The sequence below is a fragment of the Mobula birostris genome, chromosome 28 (genome assembly GCF_030028105.1).
Source record: "Mobula birostris isolate sMobBir1 chromosome 28, sMobBir1.hap1, whole genome shotgun sequence".
NCBI classification, from domain to species: domain Eukaryota; kingdom Metazoa; phylum Chordata; class Chondrichthyes; order Myliobatiformes; family Myliobatidae; genus Mobula; species Mobula birostris.
In genome coordinates this window covers 25,309,555-25,328,569 of record NC_092397.1, presented here as the reverse complement: position 1 = coordinate 25,328,569, position 19,015 = coordinate 25,309,555, and the positions used below count along the sequence as shown (strand labels likewise).

The window sequence follows — 19,015 nt, the reverse complement described above, 5'->3', positions numbered from 1 at the left end:
AGGCACTAAAGCACTTGTCAACAGTTCCCCTCACTCCCTATCACTGAGACAGAGTGGGATCCATTTGTACTTTGCCTTAGATCCTATGGGATCGCTCTGCGCTGTAGGTTTTCTCTAACACGTCGTTGACATCCATGTGGATGACATCAAGCACACTGTACAGACATCAAACAGTTGTGGATAGGAACAGGGCATTCAGTCGACAATGATTCCAATTTAAACTGATCCCTTCTGCTTGCACAGGATCCATATCCCCCAATTCCTGCAAATTGATCTGGTATTAAAAAGTTGACAATTTTGCTACCACTCCCATCCCAGGCAGTATGATCCATGCCCCCACCACTCTGTAAAACATCTATTTTAAATTTTACTCCTCTCCCCTTAAAGGTATGCCCCCAAGTATGTAATGTGGCAACTCTCAGAAAAAAGATACACACTGGTGTCTCTATCAATGCCTTTCAGACTTTTATGAAATTCCGTCAGGCCTCTACTCAGTTTCAATGCTCCAGAGGCAACAATCCAGTTTTGTCCAACCGGTGCTCACAGCACATCCTTCCCAGTCCAGGCAGTATCCTGATAAACGTCTTCTTAACCCTCTACAAAGCCTCCACATCCTTCCTGCAACCAGAACTGCACACAACACTCCAAATGTAGCCTGAGCAGAAACTCTACAATGAGTCACAACTTCCTGACCCTTGTATTCTGTGTTCCTGATGATGACGGCGAACATACCGTACACATCCTCTACCACACTGCCTGTCTGTGTTGCAACTTAGACCCCTGATCAAACTGTACGTTAATGCTGTAAGGGCCCTGCCATTAAATGTGTATGTTCCCTTCACATTTAACCTCACACTTGTCAGGATTAAACTTCCCTCCCTTCACCAACTCTCCTGACAAATAACCAAACAACATCCAACCTTCCGGTGGAGACTTTCTTTAAGAATAAATCTTATGTCACTAATGATTACTGCTGTCACTCAGAATTATCCCCAGTAATCCCCTGAGCACTGCCTGGAAGTTGACTGGCCGGTAATTACCCAGCCCATCCCCATTTGCCTTTGTAAACATGGATACAATGTCAGCAGCCTTTAATCCTCCAGCACCACACCTGCAACTAAAGAGAGATTGGGAAAAGATTTGTAGAGCCTCTGCTGTTACCACCTATCCTCCTCTGAGCCGTCCTGGATGGTTTATCAGCGCCAAGTGAATTATCTGTGTGTAAAGATGTTGAACAATATTTCTTCCCCCTGATATGTCCCTGTCCTCCACTGCTTCTGATCTTTATTCTCCTCATATTCAAACCCTGATGCCTACTCCATGGTTCGATAAGGTAATGGCTGGTCTTTTAACTCAGCACCAACTTCTGCACTAAAGAGAGATACATTTCAGGTTGGTTTAAGCTAATTTGGCAGTAGGATATAACATGGAGTGAGAGTGCAGAAGATGAGGTAGCTGTTTTCCCAAACAGAGGCAAGGTATAGTGAGACTCCTCGTCAGGTGAGGCTGATGATGGGGCAAAATTGCAGTCAAAAGTATGAGCTGCAACATAAAAGGGGGACAAAAATAAAACAAGAGAATACAGGGCGGAAGGTGGGTTGGTATATCTGAATGCATGCAGTGTACATAATAAGATCGATGAACTTGTATCACAGTTACAGAATAGCAAGTATTATGTTGTAGGCATACTGAAAGGGTAAAAACACCATAATCAACATGGTTTTCTCAAGGGAAAATCTTGCTTGACAATCCTGTTGGAACTCATTGAAGACAGAACAAACAGGATAGACAAAGGACAATCATTTGAAGTTGTGCACCTGGATTTTCAGAAGGCCTTTCACAAGGTGCGAGGCCACACATGAGGCTGTTTAGCAAGCTACGAGCCCATGGTAATACAGGAAAGATATCAGCATGGATAAAGCAGTGGATGATTGGCATGGGGCTAAGAATGGGAACAAAGGGAGACTTTTCTGGTTGGCAGCCGGTCACTAGTGGTTTCTACAGGGGTCCATGTTGGGACCGATTCTTTTTACGTTACATGTCAATGATTTGGATGATGGAATTGATGGTTTTGTTGCAAATTATGCAGACAATACAAAATTCGGTAAAGGGCAGGTAATTTTGAGGAAATGGGCAGGATACTGGAGGATTTAGACGGATTTGCAGAATGGGCAGAGAAGTGAAAGATGGGTTAGGACTAGGGTTAGGGAAGAGTGTGGTCATGCACTTTCGTAGAATAAATGAAAATGGGACTGTTTTCTAAATGGAAAGAAAATACAAAAATCTAAGGTGCAAAGCAATTTGGGAATCCTTGTGCAGGATTCCTTAAAGGTTAATTTGCAGATAGAGTCTGTGGTGAGTAAAGCAAATGCGATTTTAGGAATCATTTCCGGTGGATGAGAATATATAATGAAAGATGTAATGTAGAGACTTTATAATCCAGCGAAGCCTCACTTGGAGTATTGTGAGCAGTTTTAGGCCCCTTATCAAAAAAAAAAGTGCTGAAACTGGAGGGAGTTCAAAGTAGGTCCACAAAAATGGACCTATAAGATTTAAAGGTTTGTCCTATGAAGAGTGATTGATAGTTCTGGGCCTGTATTCACTAGATCTGAGAAGAATGACAGGTGACCTAATTGAAGCTTGTTAAATGGTGAAAGACCTTGATAAAGTGGATGTGGAGAGGATGTTTCTTGCGTTCGGAGTGTCGCAGAAGACACAGATTCAAAATAGAGGGGCATCAGTTCACAATGAGGATGAGCAGTAATTTCCTGAACCAGAAAGAACTGAATCTGTGGAATCTTTGCCGATGACAGCTGTGGAGACCAAGTCTTTTTACATATTTAAGTCAGTGGTTGATGGATGTCTTAATAGGTCAGGGCCTGAAGGGATACAGGGGATAGGCAGGAGATTGGAGCTGAGATGAATCATTGATCAGCCGTGATGAAAGGTCAGAACAGGCTTGATGGGCCGAAGGGCCAAATTCTGCCCCTATATTTTATGGATTTACTTAGTGACTAAAGCTCTTTCAGAGACTGTTGATCTCAGCTTTGACTCAACTCAGCACCTGAGGCTCCACATTACTTATATAAGGAATACAGAAGTTTTTTTTTCTCTGGTGAGTATCATCTCATTTCCATTGTGAATGCGTGTCACCTCATTTTGAGCATCAGACACAAATGTTGGAGGAAGTCAGTAGGCCAGGCAGCATTTATAGAAAAGAGTAGCGAGTCGATGTTTCGGGCTGAGAACCTTCACCAGGGCAGGATCTAATGGAGGGGTCTCGGCACAAGTGTCGACTGTTTACTCTTTTCCATAAAGGCTGCCTGTCCTGCTGATTTCCTCCAGCATTGTGTGTCTGTTGCTTTGGATTTTCAGCAGATTCGTTCGTGTTTGTGATTTATGCCTCATCTTGAGGGTATTTTTCTCAGTTATGGAGCTCTCATTCAGTGTAAATATCCTCCTTGGCTACTGTCTTTCACAGACTGAAAGAATCTCACATAAAGTTGTGACAGGTGAAACGCCCGGGCAACAGCTGCTCTATGCTCAGTCTCTCCCACCTCAGCCACTGAAGCTTGTAACTCCTTTGGAGTTGCCAGAGGTCTCTTGGTGGACTCCCTCAGTGGCCCCTTCTTGCACTGTCACTCAGTTTTTTGAGAATGTCCTGTTCTTGGCAGATTTACAGCTGTGCCATATTCTTGCCATTTCTCTATGAGTGACTTAACTGTACTCAAAGGGTATTCAGTGACTTGATTTTCTGTTTAATCCATCTCCTGACTTGTGTTTTTTTTTCTTTATCAATTACCTTTTTGCAGAGTTGCTTGAGTGTTAATTTGTCTTCATGGTATAGTTTTTTTCAGGATACTCTCTCACCAGCAGTTGGACCTTCCAGATACAGGTCCATTTTTACTACAACCAATTGAAACACCTTGACTGCACACGGTGATCTCCATTTAACTGATTATGTAACTCCTAAAACCAAATGGCTGTACCAGTGATGATTTGGTGAGTCATATTAAAGGCGGTGAACACGGAGACAGGCCATTATTTTCTGTTTTATATCCGTAATTAATTTAGGGCATATTGTAATGATCTGTTTTCACTTGGACACAAAAGTTTCTTTTCCATTGATGAGTATCATAAAAGCCCAAATCAACTCACTGTGTTTCAATACTGCTAAATAATAAAAAAAAATGAAAATTTACAAAGGACGTGAATACCTTTCATAGGCACTTTACATGTAGGGACAGTGACAGTGAAAGAGGGAGGGGAAGAAGACATGGGAAGGAGTCGTCCAAGATCCCAGGTGTTCTTCCCGTGGGATAAAGCACAAAAGGGGAAATATCAAAGAGAGATGGGAATGGAACTGTGATTTTCATAAGAGATTTAATCAGAAGCAAATTGGGATACCACTGCATCGAGTATTTTGCTCTGGGAGCTGCAACAACAACGATCTGCCAGTGGCAACCCATTCCAGTTCTGTTTCCCATTCTCATACAGACATATCAGTGCATTACAGCTTCCATAACCGGTGTCAGGATGATAATGAGGACCAGCTGGCACTTCCTATTTACTGCTGCCTCAAACTACCTCTGTCAACCAAGTCCAGCTCCTGGCTTTTACATATGACTTAGCTACTAAGCCTAACAGAACTGTTTCTAGTGACAGGGGAAGGTGTAAATGGGTTTAATTGGATCATAAAACCAACTGCTATGGGCAGATGAGGCTCGTCAGCCATGCTTGGCAGCTCATCTAGTGGAAGGAAAATTCTGATCTCAAACCTCCAGTGGCCTGTGGCTAGACCCATTCATGGGGAAGGCTTCGGGAGTAAACCCTGAGGAAAAATCCAGAACTGGATCCCCTGTCAGTCCTATGTTCAATGCAGACTATTAATCCTGTGACTCTGCTGATGCCTGATTGCATCGGTCTCTGCTGTTGCACTGGATTCATCAGCTACATGTAGAGCAGGAACCCTTGCATGGGCAACTGATTATTTTGTGTTTCGTACTACCTTGTCTTTATACAGAAGTTTGTCGTTGACCCTACCAAGGGATTAGCTGTACTGGATTATATGTTACTGAATGAACAGGAGTTGATTGGGGAGTTTAAGGTGAAAGAGCCCTTCAGAGTCAGTGATCTCAGTATCATAGAGTTCAACTTGAAATTGGATATGGAGAAAGTAAAGTCTGACCTAGCAGTGTTTCAGTGGAGTAAAGGTAGTTACAGTGCTATGATAGAGGAGCTGTCTCAAGTGAATTGGAAGCAGATGCTGGCAGGGATGGCTGCAGAATAGCAATAGTGTGAGTTCTCTGGAAAATGAGGCAGGTGCAGGGTAAATGTATTCCACAAAACAAATGAATATTCAAATGGCGAAATAGTACAACCATGACTGACAAGGAAGTAAAAGCTAATGTAAAACTAAATGGGGGGTGGGGGCATAGAAAAAAACAAAAAAATAGTCAGAATTCAGAGGATTGGGAAGCTTCTGATACCTTACAGAGAGCAACCTGAAGAGGGAAAAGAAGAAATATGCAAGCAAGCTGGCAAACGTTAACAAACTGGATAGTTAAAGCTTTTTCCAAGTATGTAAGCATAAAAGAGAGATGATATTGGATATAGGACTGACAGAAGATGAGCCCAGATAAATAGTAATGGGGTGGGATGGGGGGCTTGCAAGGAGATGGCAGATGAACAACCGCCCGAGAGGTGGCTTTCCGGGGATCATACCTGCACTTCTTGTAACATTCTTGATCTCCAGACTTGAATGCCTCGGATCTGGTACTCAGCAGATTCCAGATGTCGTTGCTCGCCATGGGCTGCTGATTTCGGAAACCGTGAATGATTTTGTGAGGACATACGCCTCTGCAACTATTTTCGTAATGTCTGCAATGACCAAGTGTAGTCCTTCAGGTCCTTAAATGAGTTCCTGAACATGGCCAAGTCCGCTGACTCAAGGCGATCCTGTAACCGTTCCTCTGCCTCCCATGACCACTCTTTGGTTATTTTGATCTCTGGAGCCTTGCTGTTTTGGTTCTGTCCAGGTCGGACGATACAGTCAAATGATCCCACTGATTAAAATGCTGTCTCAGGAGAGAAACACAGGCGTTCCTTATCGTAGTGTAGCAATGGTCTGATGTGTTGGGACCTCTACTGCACAGATTCATTTTCTTGCAGGTATTTACAGTAATATAAATAAAATGAAATTTATGAAAGCTATAAACAGCAAAGACTGACAGACAACCAACGTGCAAAAGAAAACAAATCGTGCAAATAATAAAAAAAAATTCATATTACTGTGAAATTCAGTTTTCTAATACTTGAAATTGAGTCTGCAGGTTATGGAATCAGTTCAGTGAAGTTACCTACGCCGTTTAAAGAGCATGACTGGTGTAGGGTAATAACTCTTCGTGAAGCTAATGGTGCGGGACCTAAGAACATCCTTCCCAATGACAGCGGTGAGAGGAGAACATGAGGTAGATGAAGAATGTTGTTGATGGACATGAAGTGGATGAAGTATGTTGTTGATTATGGATGCAGTTTTCTTTTAGAAGTGCTTCTTGTAAATGTACTGAATGATATGGAGGGCTTTGCCTGTGATGTACTGGTACATATCCATTACATCTTGTAGACGTTTCCACTCCTGATCATTGTGTTTCCATATCGGACCGTGATGCAACTAGTCAGGATACTGTCCACTGTGCATCTATCTCCGCATGTTAAAGTTTCAGTCAAGACGTATGAGGATCTAAACTGGTCCCAAAATAACAATACAGCTATAAAGAAGACATTACAGTGGCTACATTTCATGAGAAGTTTGAAGAGATTTGCTTTCTCAACTAGAACACTCAAAAACCTACACAGGACCTAAAGACGCCACCGCAAGTTGTAAAATTAGTCTGAAACAAGATATCTTCAAGAAGCAGTGCCTCGGAAAGGTGACATTCATAATGAAGGACCCCTGGCACACAGCACATGCCCTTTCTGATTGTTATAATCAGGAAGGAAGTACAAAAGACTGAAGGCATACATTCAATGATTCAGGACCAGCATCTTCCTCTCTGCAATATGATTTCTCAATGGGCATTGAACCTATGAGCACTACCTCACTGTATTTACACTATTTTTCATCAATACATGTTGTATTGTTTACTTCATATATATGTTTACTTTATTGATTTACTTGGTTATTTTTTTTCCCTTTCTATATTATCGTGTATGAATTGAACTGCCGCTGTTAAGATAACAAATTTCACAAAAAAGGGCCAATGATAAGAAATCTGATTTTGATTTTGATTCTGATACAAGTGAATCTTGAACAGCTTGGGGAGCAGACTGCGGAATGGTAAATGGTGTACAGTCCAGATCAGTGAGGTGTGGCAATTTGTGAAGCCGTATCAGAGGAAGACATTCTGAACACAGCACAATCTGTCACAATAAATTCCCTCCCCTCCATTGACTCCGTCTGAATTTTGTACTGCCCTGGAAAAGCAGTTGACATAATTAAAGACTCTTCCCAGCCCTGTCATTCTCACTTCTCACTCCTTCCACTGGGAAACAGACAAAAAGGAGCGACAACACATACCACCAGGATCAAGGACAACTTCCCATCCACTGTTACAGTGCCTAAAAAGTATTCATCCGTCATTGGAGGATTTCATGCTTCATTGTTTTAAAAGAATGAATCGCAATGGATTTATTTTGGCATTTTTGAAACTGAATAACAGAAAAAAAGACCCTTTTGTTTCAAATTGAAAAGAGATATCTACAGAGTGATAAAAACAAAATAATTGATTGCATAAGTATTCACCTGCCTTTAGTATGACACAGCAAATCATCAGTGAACAGTTAATTAATTTTAGAAGACAAATAATTAGCTAAATATTGATCACGGTGTGCAGTCAATTGACTGTGTGAATATACTCCGGTATCTGGCAGGGACAATTGCTGGTGAGCCAGTGTCCTGGCAAAAACTGCACCATGAGGACCAGAGACTCCGAGCAGCTGTGTGAAAAGGTTATTGTAAAGAAAGAAAAGTGTTGAAGTGCCAGCAGCAGATGTCTGCGCGGCCTCTCCCAGCTCAGCCGCTGAAGCCGCTAACTCCTCCCGGGGTTTCATAGGTGTCCCGCTGGGGTCCATCACTCATCCCCTTCTTGCACCACCTTTCAGGTTTTGAGGACAGCCTGCTCTTGGCAGGTTTACAGCGGTGCCATATTCTTTATATTGTTTGATAATTGACTTAACTATACTCCAAGGGATACTCAGTGACCTGGAAACTCTCTTGTTCTCTATCTCCTGGCACATGCTGCACAATAACCTTTTTCTGCAATTGAGGATTCGAGAGGTTTACTGTCCAGTGATCAAGGCAAATAGAAATGATTAAATAGTAATGGAAAAAAAATACATTTTATTGCATGTTTTGATGTAAATGTGACAAATAATGATCATCTTTAAAATAGAAGGAAGAGTTGAATTATATGATTTTATTTCTTACTTCCTTCTTATACACCAGAAGTAAAAATCTTTACGTTACATCTCCATCTACATGCGCAATATGCATTCATAATAATTTAGAATAATTTATAATAAATTGAGTAGTCAATTTAATATAGAGTACACTCATGTCAGCATGAGTTCATCAGTCTGATGGCCTGCTGGCAGAAGCTGTCCCGGAGCCTATTGGTCCTGGCTCTTATGCTGCGGTACCGCTTCACGGATGGTAAAGGCTGGATTGTGGTTGGGGTGAATCGGGTCCCCAGTGATTCTATGGCCTCTTTTTACACACCTGCATTTGTAAATGTCCTGAATCATGGGAAGTTCACAACTGTAGATGTGCTGGGCTGTCCGCACCACTCTCTGCAGAGTCCTGCGGTTAAGGGAGGTACAGTTCCCAAACCAGACAATGATACAAGCCAGTAAGGATACTTCAGTTCCCTCTCGAAAGTTCTTAGGATCTGGCGGCCCATACCAAACTTCCTCAACGGTCTGAGATGAAAGAGGCGCTGTTGTGCTTTTTACACTACACTTCTGGTGTGAACAGACCACGTAAGGTCCTCGGTGATGTTGATGCCGAGGAACTTCAAGCTGTTTACCCTCTCAACCCCAGATCATTTGATTTCAATAGGGTTTAGACCATCTCCATTCTTCCTGTAATCCACCATCAGCTCCTTTGTTTTTGCGACATTAACGGAGAGGTTACTTTCTTGACACCAATTAGGGCTTCTCGTTGAGTAGAAGGCAGCAGACAGGAGTTAAAGGCACAGAATAAATGTTATTATGAACGTACGTATATGTCACCATATGCAACCCTGATATTACTTTGCTAGTCTACTCAAAAATTTATAGAGTAATAACTATAACAGAATCAATGAAAGACTGTTCGCCTCGGGCCTGCAACCAGAGTGCAGAGGACAACAAACTGTGCAAATGAAAGAAAAGAAGAAACAATAATTAAATAGCAATAAATATTGAGAATATAAGGTGAAGTGCCTTTGAAAATAAGTTCATCGGTTATGGGAAAATTACAATGATAGGGAAAGTGAAGGTGCGTGAAGCTTATTTCGTGGGCTCAAAAGTAAATGTAAGCAGGCTGTTTCCGCTTTCTCAATCACAGCCTCAGTATCTCTTTTCAACCAGGGTTCCTGAAACCAGTCTACATTTTCCTTAACCCTAAAATGAATATGCATGTCCTGAGCTTCCGACAACAAACTTTTAATGTTCTCCTACTTGGCAGATGCATCTTTTGTGTAAACAACCTTGCCCAGTTAACTACTGCAAGATCCTGCTTAATCGCTCCCATCTTTGCTCTTGTCCTGTTCAGGGACATAACATGTTAATGCATTACATTGTTCACCACAACCATTTAAACACTATGACAATTATTACTATTGTACTAAGGTGCTCAGCGACAGACAATTCTGTCACTTGTCCATCATCTCAGAAGGAGGCCCAGTGTTCTACCCTCACGATCAGTGTCCTCAATATCTTGATGAAGGAAGCCCTCTTGGACACATTCCACAAATCCATCTCCATGTATTTTACACTATGATTGACCCTGTCAATATTACAAAGTTCAAATCTCTTACAAATTCTACTTTATTATGTGTACAACAACTACCGTCTCTCTGCACATCCGTGATTCCAATTCCTGCTGACTGTTGGGTTTTCTATAATACCATATCCTTATGTCTTAGTGGTATCATAAGGTGTCATGAGATGGTTCAGCTAAAAATGACGTCCTCTCTACAGATCATTATGCAGTGCATTGCATTCAAGACAGCAACTCTCCCTCCTGACATCCCTGCATCTTTGTATCCTGGAAAATTGAGCTGCCCATTCTGACCTTCCCTCAGACATGTTACTGATAGGACCATAAGAAATAGGCGCAGAATTAGGTCATTCAGTCAAATCCAGTCTGCTCCAACATTCCATAATAGCTGATGATTTTGTCCCGCTTAACAAGATTGTCCTGCCTTTTCCGCGCAACATGTTGATGCACTGACGAATCAAAAGGCTATGGAACTTGGTTTTGTACAGAATGGCCTGGCCTCCACATCTGTCTGTGGCAATGAATTCCAGTTTCACCACACACTTTCCGAAACAATTCCTCTTCATTTCTGTTCCAGATAGAAGTCCCTGTATTTCGCGACTGTGAGATCTGGTCCTAGACGCCTACATTATAGGAAACGTCCTCTCTGCATCCACTCTATATTGGCCTTCTAATATTCAATACGTTTAATATTCAATGAGATCCTGCTAACTCTTATGAACTTCAGTGAGCACAGGCCTAAAGTCACCAATCATCCCTCAAACATTAAGCCTATAATTCCCTTAAACATTCTTTTGAAACTCCTTTGGATCCTTTCCAATGCTAGGACATTTTTTTTTTTAAGTAAGGGGCTCACAACTGCTCACCATACTTCATTTGTGGTCTGACCAATGACTTGTTGAACCTCAGCATTATGTTTTGCTTTTGTATATTTGTCCTCTTGAAATGAATGCCGATGTTTGATTTGTCTTCCTTACCAGCAACTCAAACTACAGGAGGCCTCTTACATCTCCTTGCGTCTCTGTATTGTTTTGCATTTTCAACCTGATTAGAAAATAGCCCCTGCCATGCCTCTTACATGCATGAGAAATCAGTTACCTGCATGATATTTCAACTTTCATTTCTTTCTCCATTCTCCTAATCTGTCTGTCTTTCTGCAGATTCCCTGCTTCGTTAACACTCCCTGCCCCTCCACATATCTTCAAATAGTCTGCAGACTTGGCCACAAACCCATTAATTCTGTCACCCAGATCACTGACCAACACATGAGCAGATGTGATCCAGCAGTTCCCAGAGTCAGTCACACCTGAGTCCATCTATCTGACCCGTTAAGTGCCTTGTATGAAAGTAAACACAGTTTAAACCAATTGTCTTTCCTCTCCTTTTTCTGTGTTCCCATCTATCCATATGACTGAATTTGCTCTCATTGATGAGAGTATAATCCCCTGTTCAGGATTACACTGACTGCCACTCCCATTTACACTATTTTTAGTATCACTCGCAAAATCTACAGGTTACTGGTTCCCCTCCAGTTCAGGAGCAATCCATCTCCTGTGTGCAATTCTCCCTACCAGAGATGAAATTGGGGTGATCCAAGAACTTAAATCTTGCCCCCCCCCCACCACCCCCACCCCGCCCCGGCATCAGCCTTTCAGTCACATATTTATCTGAGTCATCTTTCTATTTCTATCCTCACCAATACGTGGCACAGGATGAAATCTGGAGATGACTGCTTTTTAAGTTGTGCTTTTTAAGTTCTATCCTAATTCCCTCCATTCACTGTGTATATGCATAACCCTCTTTTTACCATGTTAGATGCAACACGAACACTTGAGAATTTTCTGCAGTCGGTCAGGAACTTCCTGACCCTGGTATTCTGAGGCAATATATTATCCTGGTATCTCTTTGGCAGTCACAGAATCTTGAGTCTTCTCTCAAATACTGACCCGCCTGACCTCTTCCTCCAGTGCCGGGCCTCAGAGACTCTGTCAGTGCCAGCAGCCTGGCTGCTGCTGTTGTGCCCCGATAGGTCATTGCCCCGTCAATATTCAGAACGTGTACTTGTTGTGAGGGAAGCAGCCACTGGGGATCCTGCACTGTCTGATGCTTCCCCTTGTCTCTCTTGATGGTTACCAAACTCACCAGCAGCCTGCAACTTAGGTGTGACCACCGCACTAATTATCTGCTCTCAGTGTCCTAGACGATCCTTGGTCGGTCGATCGCCATCTCCATTCGCTTCACACAGTCAGTCAGGAGCTATGAAGTTATCGGGGACACTGACCGACTCCCTGATCTCCCGTATCCTGAGGCATAGCATGTCACTGACATAACCGTCATTCTAGCTACACAATATGGAACGGAATTGTGAAGGAAATCTCCTAAATTTGACTTCTCACAGTACAACACCTCATCGGTCATTTCTCTGCCCACATTTCCAGCTGGATCATTTGGTAAGATTCCTCGCTGTCCAAAACGGCATCAGAGTTTTGTGTCAATGTGTAGTTTGATCTTTTGTCTCTATGGCCCCTGTTAAACAGGGAAGAAATATTGGCTCATCTACTGTCCTCTGCAGCAACATTTGTAATTAAAAAGAGACTACAAAGATCTTCGTGCAGGCCTCAGCAACCTGTAAACTTGCCTCACTCTCTCTATAACTATGAATGAATCGTATCCAGTTCTGGTGATTTATCCACCTTCGTGTTCTTCGAGATTCCCAAAGCTCCCATTAGTTTGTTATCAATGTAACGTGAAATATCAGTGTATCTTTCGTGATCTTTATTTCCTCCATCACCTTTGTTTGATGAATACTGTCGATGCGAAATATTCATTTGGTGATTTGGCCAGTTAATCTGGCTTAAAATGTATTTTCACTTGTCCACCACTGAGTTGTCAACATTCTTACCTTTTCTGTGATGCCCCGTTTGTTTTTAATATATGTGCAAGGTACTTTGTTATTCTCTCCAGTCTTGCTCAGCAAAATCACTCCGCATCCCCCACCATCATTCAGCTTGCTGATTCTCTGTTTAGTTTGCGTAGTGCTGCATATTGATCAAGGGCATTGTCTAATTTCCACTTCCTAAACTTTCCTTAGTACCTTTTTTCTCTTATTGACCGCAGTTGCAACATCACTGATCATTTAATGTTCTTAGATCTGGATTCTTGCCCTTCCCCCTCACAGAAACCTTTAGAATTCTGAACCAAACATCTTTAAATATCTCTCAAAGGTCAGGTGTGACTTACAGCTGCTCCCGGTCTCTGCTCTCTCCAGGGCCTACCTAACATAGTTCTCATCAGCTTGCAACACACATAAAATGCTGGAGGAATTCAGCAGGCCACTCAGCATCTATGGAAAAACATAAACGGTCAACATTTCGGTCTGAGGCTCTTCAACAGGAAACATTAGATGAGATGTCAGGATACGCAGCCGGGGGAAGGTGAGGATGAAGTACAAGGTGGTAGGTGATCATTAGTTTGCGTTTAGTTTAGCATATTCCCCCAAGATGTGTCGTACTTTGATGATGACTGTTATTAAATGGTCTCCCAGTGAAATTCCTCAATTACAAGGGTCTTGCCCCAGTGCAAGTTTTCGTAAGTGTCCCTAATGCCTTTACTGCCTTCCTCAGCAGAGAATTCTGTGTTTAAAACTTAACCTCAGACACCACCCTCCCTATACAATTCTCCAATCACATTAAAATTATGCCTCCATTTATTAACCACTTCAACCTCGGGAAGAGTTCTCTGGATGTCCACTCAATTGATGCCTCCTATCATTTTGTATACCTCGTTCGAGTCACCTCTCATTCTGCTTTCTTCCAAAGAGAAAAACAAATAAACACAATCTTATTCCAGCGCTCCTCACAAGACATGTCCTGTGAACTTCACTGTTGAGACTAAATTTATTGCCAAAGCACAAATGTCGCCAGATACATTTTATTGCGGGCATGCACAGTAAATACAAAAAAAAACACAAAAGGAATCAATGAAAACCTGCACACATCAAAGATGGACAAAACTCCAATGTAGAAGAGACAATGCAGACAATAAATTGTGTAAATAAACAGAAAACAAAATAAAATGATAATAAATACCAAGTAACTACTAATAACATGAGCTGTGGAGTCTCTCAATGAGAGGTTATTGTTGTGGTGAGTGAAATTATCCCTTGTGCTTCAAAAATATGATTGTTGAGGGGTAATGACTGTACTTGAACGTGGTGCTGTGGGACCTGAAGCTTCTGTAACACCTTCTTGATGGCAGCACCGAGAAACGAGGGTGTCCTGGATGATGGGGTCCTTGATGATGGACGCTGGTTTCCTGTGATAGAGCTGCTTGTACATGTGCTCAGTGGTGGGGAGGACTGTAGCTGTGACCCATCCACAGCTTCTCAGTTGGTGCTCCATTCAAGGGAATTGTTGTTTTTAAACCAGATCAGTGAGGTTATTCTCCACTATACACCTATAGAACATTATGAAAGTTTTAGATGACGCTAAATCTGCACAAACTTACATAGTATAAGCTGTAAAAGCTGGTAAGTCTTTGCAGGTTGCCAACAACTTCAGCTCATCTTCGTCTCCTCACTAAGAAAATCTCAATCAATATTCGGGAAATTTAGTCACACACTACTTTGTTCTTGCATCTTTCCATAACCTGCTTACTTTTCTGTTTCTCTTTTTGCCGGTGGCATTTTAAAAAAAAATGGAGATTGAAGCACACATCATACAAGGTTCTCCGTTATTACATCCTGAAATATGCCCAGTCGAAGGAAGAGACTGGTGGTAGCCATGAATTGCAGTCCATTATCAGGGCTGTACAGGCCTCTGTCCTTGAAGTGCTGTGGTTGTACTAGTGTGTAACGGTGGAGTACAGTGGTGTGTGTGTACAGGTTCCTATGCTCACTGCTCAGTGATTTGAGTTTTATTGGTCTGTGTCCTGGAAGTGAAGGACTAGATGTTGTAAAGTTCATTGTTCTTGTAGTCAACTGCTGACGTTTCTTGAGCACTCACATATGTAAAGCATGTTTATACCAGAGACAGCCCCTCCCCTCTCATTCCAGTACGGAACAGATGTTGTTAAGATCTGTGTCCTTCCAGTACGGTGCCTGCATCTTAAACATCATATTTAACTGCAAGTGGTCTGTGTCCCCCAGTGGACTAAATCCCCCAAAGGACTTACCCATCTAAGTGGTCTGACAGTCCCAACAGCACTTCCTCTTTCATATCAACACACCAGTGAATATCACCAGACTCCCTTTCTGATGTTGTTTTCCTCCCTGTCTTTCGCCTGAGTGAACGCCAGTGAATGGAAAGTGTTAATTTTCTACGTCGCATGCTAACTCCGGCTCCAGGCATAAACTCCCACGTTTGTCCTTGAGGGGTCCTGTCTTCTCCCTACTACAGTATTGTTTTCTGTGTCTGCACCAGACCACCTTGTACTCATTGATACACCTGACTGAAGATGTTTTTGGTACAGCGTACTCTCCTGATTCACAGTGTGACTTCTTCCTTGCTTCCTGTATGTTCCTCCAAGACCTGCCCAATTTTATCTTCCTGAAGCTTACATATGACACCTCTTACATTTTTTAAAACATACAATATTTCTCATCACATTAAATTCCGTCACGACCCTGTCCTTCTCTACCTTACTGACAGGGACAGGGAACTCCTGAATTCTGACCAGCTGGACTGTAAGTCACTCTCACATGTCAGACTGTTACGGTTAACCAATAACATCGACTCCTAGACTACTCGCTATAATTCCTGCACAATTCTGCTGCAATTTGCCTTCCACAAATTTCTAGCTCAGCATTTAATGCCATCGTTCCCACAATGCTGATTGAGAACCAGCAGAACCTGCACCTCTGTACCTCCCTCTGCAATTGGAGCCTCGACATCCAAACTGGAAGACCACAATCTGTGTATATTGGTGATAACATCTCCTCCTTGCTGACGATCAACGCTGGTGCACCTCAAGGGTGTGTGCTTAGCCCACTGCACTACTCTCTATATACCCATCTACAAATTTGCTGATAATACAATCATTCTTGATAGAATTGCCGATGGTGACGAGAGGGAGTACAGGAGTGAGATGTGCCAACTAGTGGAGTGGTTTTTCAGCAGCAACGTGACACTGACGTCAGTAAGGCGAAAGAGATGATTGTGGACTTCAGGAAGGGTAAGACGAAGCAACACATAACAATCCTTAAAAGAGGGATCAGAAGTGGAAAGAGTGAGCAGGTTCAAGTTTCTGGGTGTCCAGATCTCAGAGTATTTAACCTGGTTCCAACATATCGATGCAGTTACAACGAAAGCAGGATAGCAGCTATACTTCATTAGAGTTTGAAGAGATTTGTTATGTCCACAAATACACTCAAAAACATCAATTGATGTACCGTGGAGAGCATTCTGGCAAGCTGCTTCACTGTCTCGTATGGAGGGCTACCGCACAGGACAAAACGAAGCTGCAGAGGGTTGTACATTTAGTCAGCTCCATCTTGGGCTCAAGCCTACAAAGTACCCGAGTAACAGTGTCTCAGAAAGGCCGAATCCATGGTTAAGGACCTTCAACACCCAAGGCATGCCCCTTTCTCACTGTTACATCAGGTCAGATATACAGAAACCTGAAAGCACACACTCAGTGATTCAGTAATAGCCTCTTCCCCTCTGCCATCCGATTCCTAAATTGACATTGAACCCCTGGACACTATCTGGCTTGTTTTAATACATAGTATTTCTGTTTTTTTGCACAATTTCTAATCTATTCAACATATGTATACTGTGATTTATTTAATGATTTATTATTTTTTTTGTTCTATATTATGTTTTGCTTTAAACTACTATGACTAATTAACAAAATTCACGTCACAAGCCGTTGATAGTAAACCTAATTCTGATTCGTCCACCTGTAGGTTCAGACTTATCCTTCTCAGTAACCACCAGAAAACCTCCAGCATTATAATCCGTAAATCTTTCTCAATGAAATCCCGATCATCTCACTAGGCTCATTTCCCACTAATATCTCAGGTATGGCCCCTCCCTAGTGGACTATCTAGAAGCTGCTTCTGGAAACCTTCATAAAAACACGTAACAAATAATGTCGCATCCAAGCCTCAGGTGGTAAGAAAGTGCAAGTCATTCTGGGGAGATGATTCACCAACTAGCGTATTTTATTTTTTTTACATCAGTCGATAACCTGCTGACATATCTGTTTCTCTATCTTACTGGCTATTAAGAGGCTTAGAGTATTAATATTTTCTTATTCCTGAGTCCCTCCACAGTGTCTTACTGGTTGAGCTTCCGGGATGAGCTCGAGCCTGTGACATTCTGCCTGATCAGCAGTGCAGCTCCCCAACCTCTTTTAGCTCCCTCTGGACTGTCTAAATCATCTAAATCCTGGAATGTGTAGATACCAGTCCTGACATTCTCTCAACCAGATCTCTGTAACGGATGAATCAATGTGCGGTGAATAAATGAAGGATCTGGGTACGTCTGCCTTAGCAGTTTTACACCCTACACTGAAATAAACTCACTTTTACCGTTCAGTGAAACTGTCCTCATTAATGTAACCCATCTTGACTTCCTTTAGGAGTTCTTTGACCTCATCTCCAACTTCCAGCAATGCTACCAACTGACCAGTAGCTCTGGATACCAACACACCGTCCACATGCCACTTGATCAAAATCATCAGGGTGGCTCCAGCGAGATTCCCTGTGAGAAAATGATTTACCCTTCAGTGTAACCCATCCTCCCCATACCGGAGACCCCAATGATGAGTGTTCCTTATGCTGTCCCTCCTGCCCCAGATTGCTAGCCACACGTTTAAGTGCATCAGCATACGATCCCTTACGTCGAAAGCATGTGGCATCTAAAGTAATCCTTAAATCACCACCCCAGGGTTTTTATTTTTTAACTTACTGTTCGCCTCCTTAACTTTTGCTTGCGGGAACTTGTCTCTCTTTTGTTAGTTCTAATAAGGACCATGACCTCTGGCTGCTCATTCTACCCTTTCAGAACGGTCTGTACCTTTTCAGAGACGTCCTTGTTCATAGCATGATGAAGGTAAAGCACTTTCCTGCAATCTCACTCATTTCCACAGATATTCCTGTCTGTATCTCCTCGGCTAAAGAATTTGCTGCGTGTGAATCATTTTCTTCTATTTCCTGTATATTTATAAACTTATTTAATATCCTCTTTGCAAGGAAAATTGTTTTAAAATTCATTCAGTATTCATTTTTGATTCAGCTCAGGTTATTTACATATGCATTCACAAACAAAGGTGACTGCGCAAATGTTAGAACAACACACTTATTAGAACACGCACGGTTTTAACACGGAAAAGAAAACAAATGTTTACAATAGTAACAGTATATGAATCAAAATAGTTCTGACCATCCACCACACACACAAGCCAATCTCAGTGTCGAGGGAAACAGAGATCCGACAATGTCATGCAGCCTGTTCTGTCCCTCCCCTTCTCATTCTCTCTCTCTCTCTCCATCGCGGTGTCTCATTACCTCTCTTCCCCTCGCGGTGACTCCTTCTCACGCTCACCCTCGCTCACGTCCTGTCCCTCCTGCGCTCTCCCTTGCACCCTCTTACTCGCGATGTCTCATTCGCTCACTATCCCTCGCGCCCGCAGCCTTCGAGCTGTCTCCTTCTCCCGCTACTCTATCACAGTCTCATTCGCTCTCTCTCTCTCTCTCTCCCCCCAGTCCTCTGTCCGAACGCGATGTCTGCTTCTCTCGCTTTCTCTCGCGCTCACCATCGTGCACGCTCTCACCCTCGTGCTCACTTTCACGCTCGCTCCCTCAGGCTCTCTACCTCGCGCGCTCTTTCCCGCGCCCCCTTTCTTGCGATCTCTCATTCATTTTCTCTTCTCCCCACCGTCAAACTTCGCGCTGTCTCCTTCTCACGCTCACACCTTCACAATGTCTCACTCGCTCTCTCTATCTCAATCTTTTACCCTCCCTCTCTCCCT

General features: G+C 42.6%; 1 protein-coding gene across 1 annotated transcript in view; it reads left to right on the top strand.

Moving 5' to 3' along the window:
• LOC140189166 (uncharacterized) overlaps nt 1–19,015 on the top strand; it is a 751,862-nt gene that overhangs the window by 576,470 nt on the left and 156,377 nt on the right. The window lies entirely within an intron of this gene.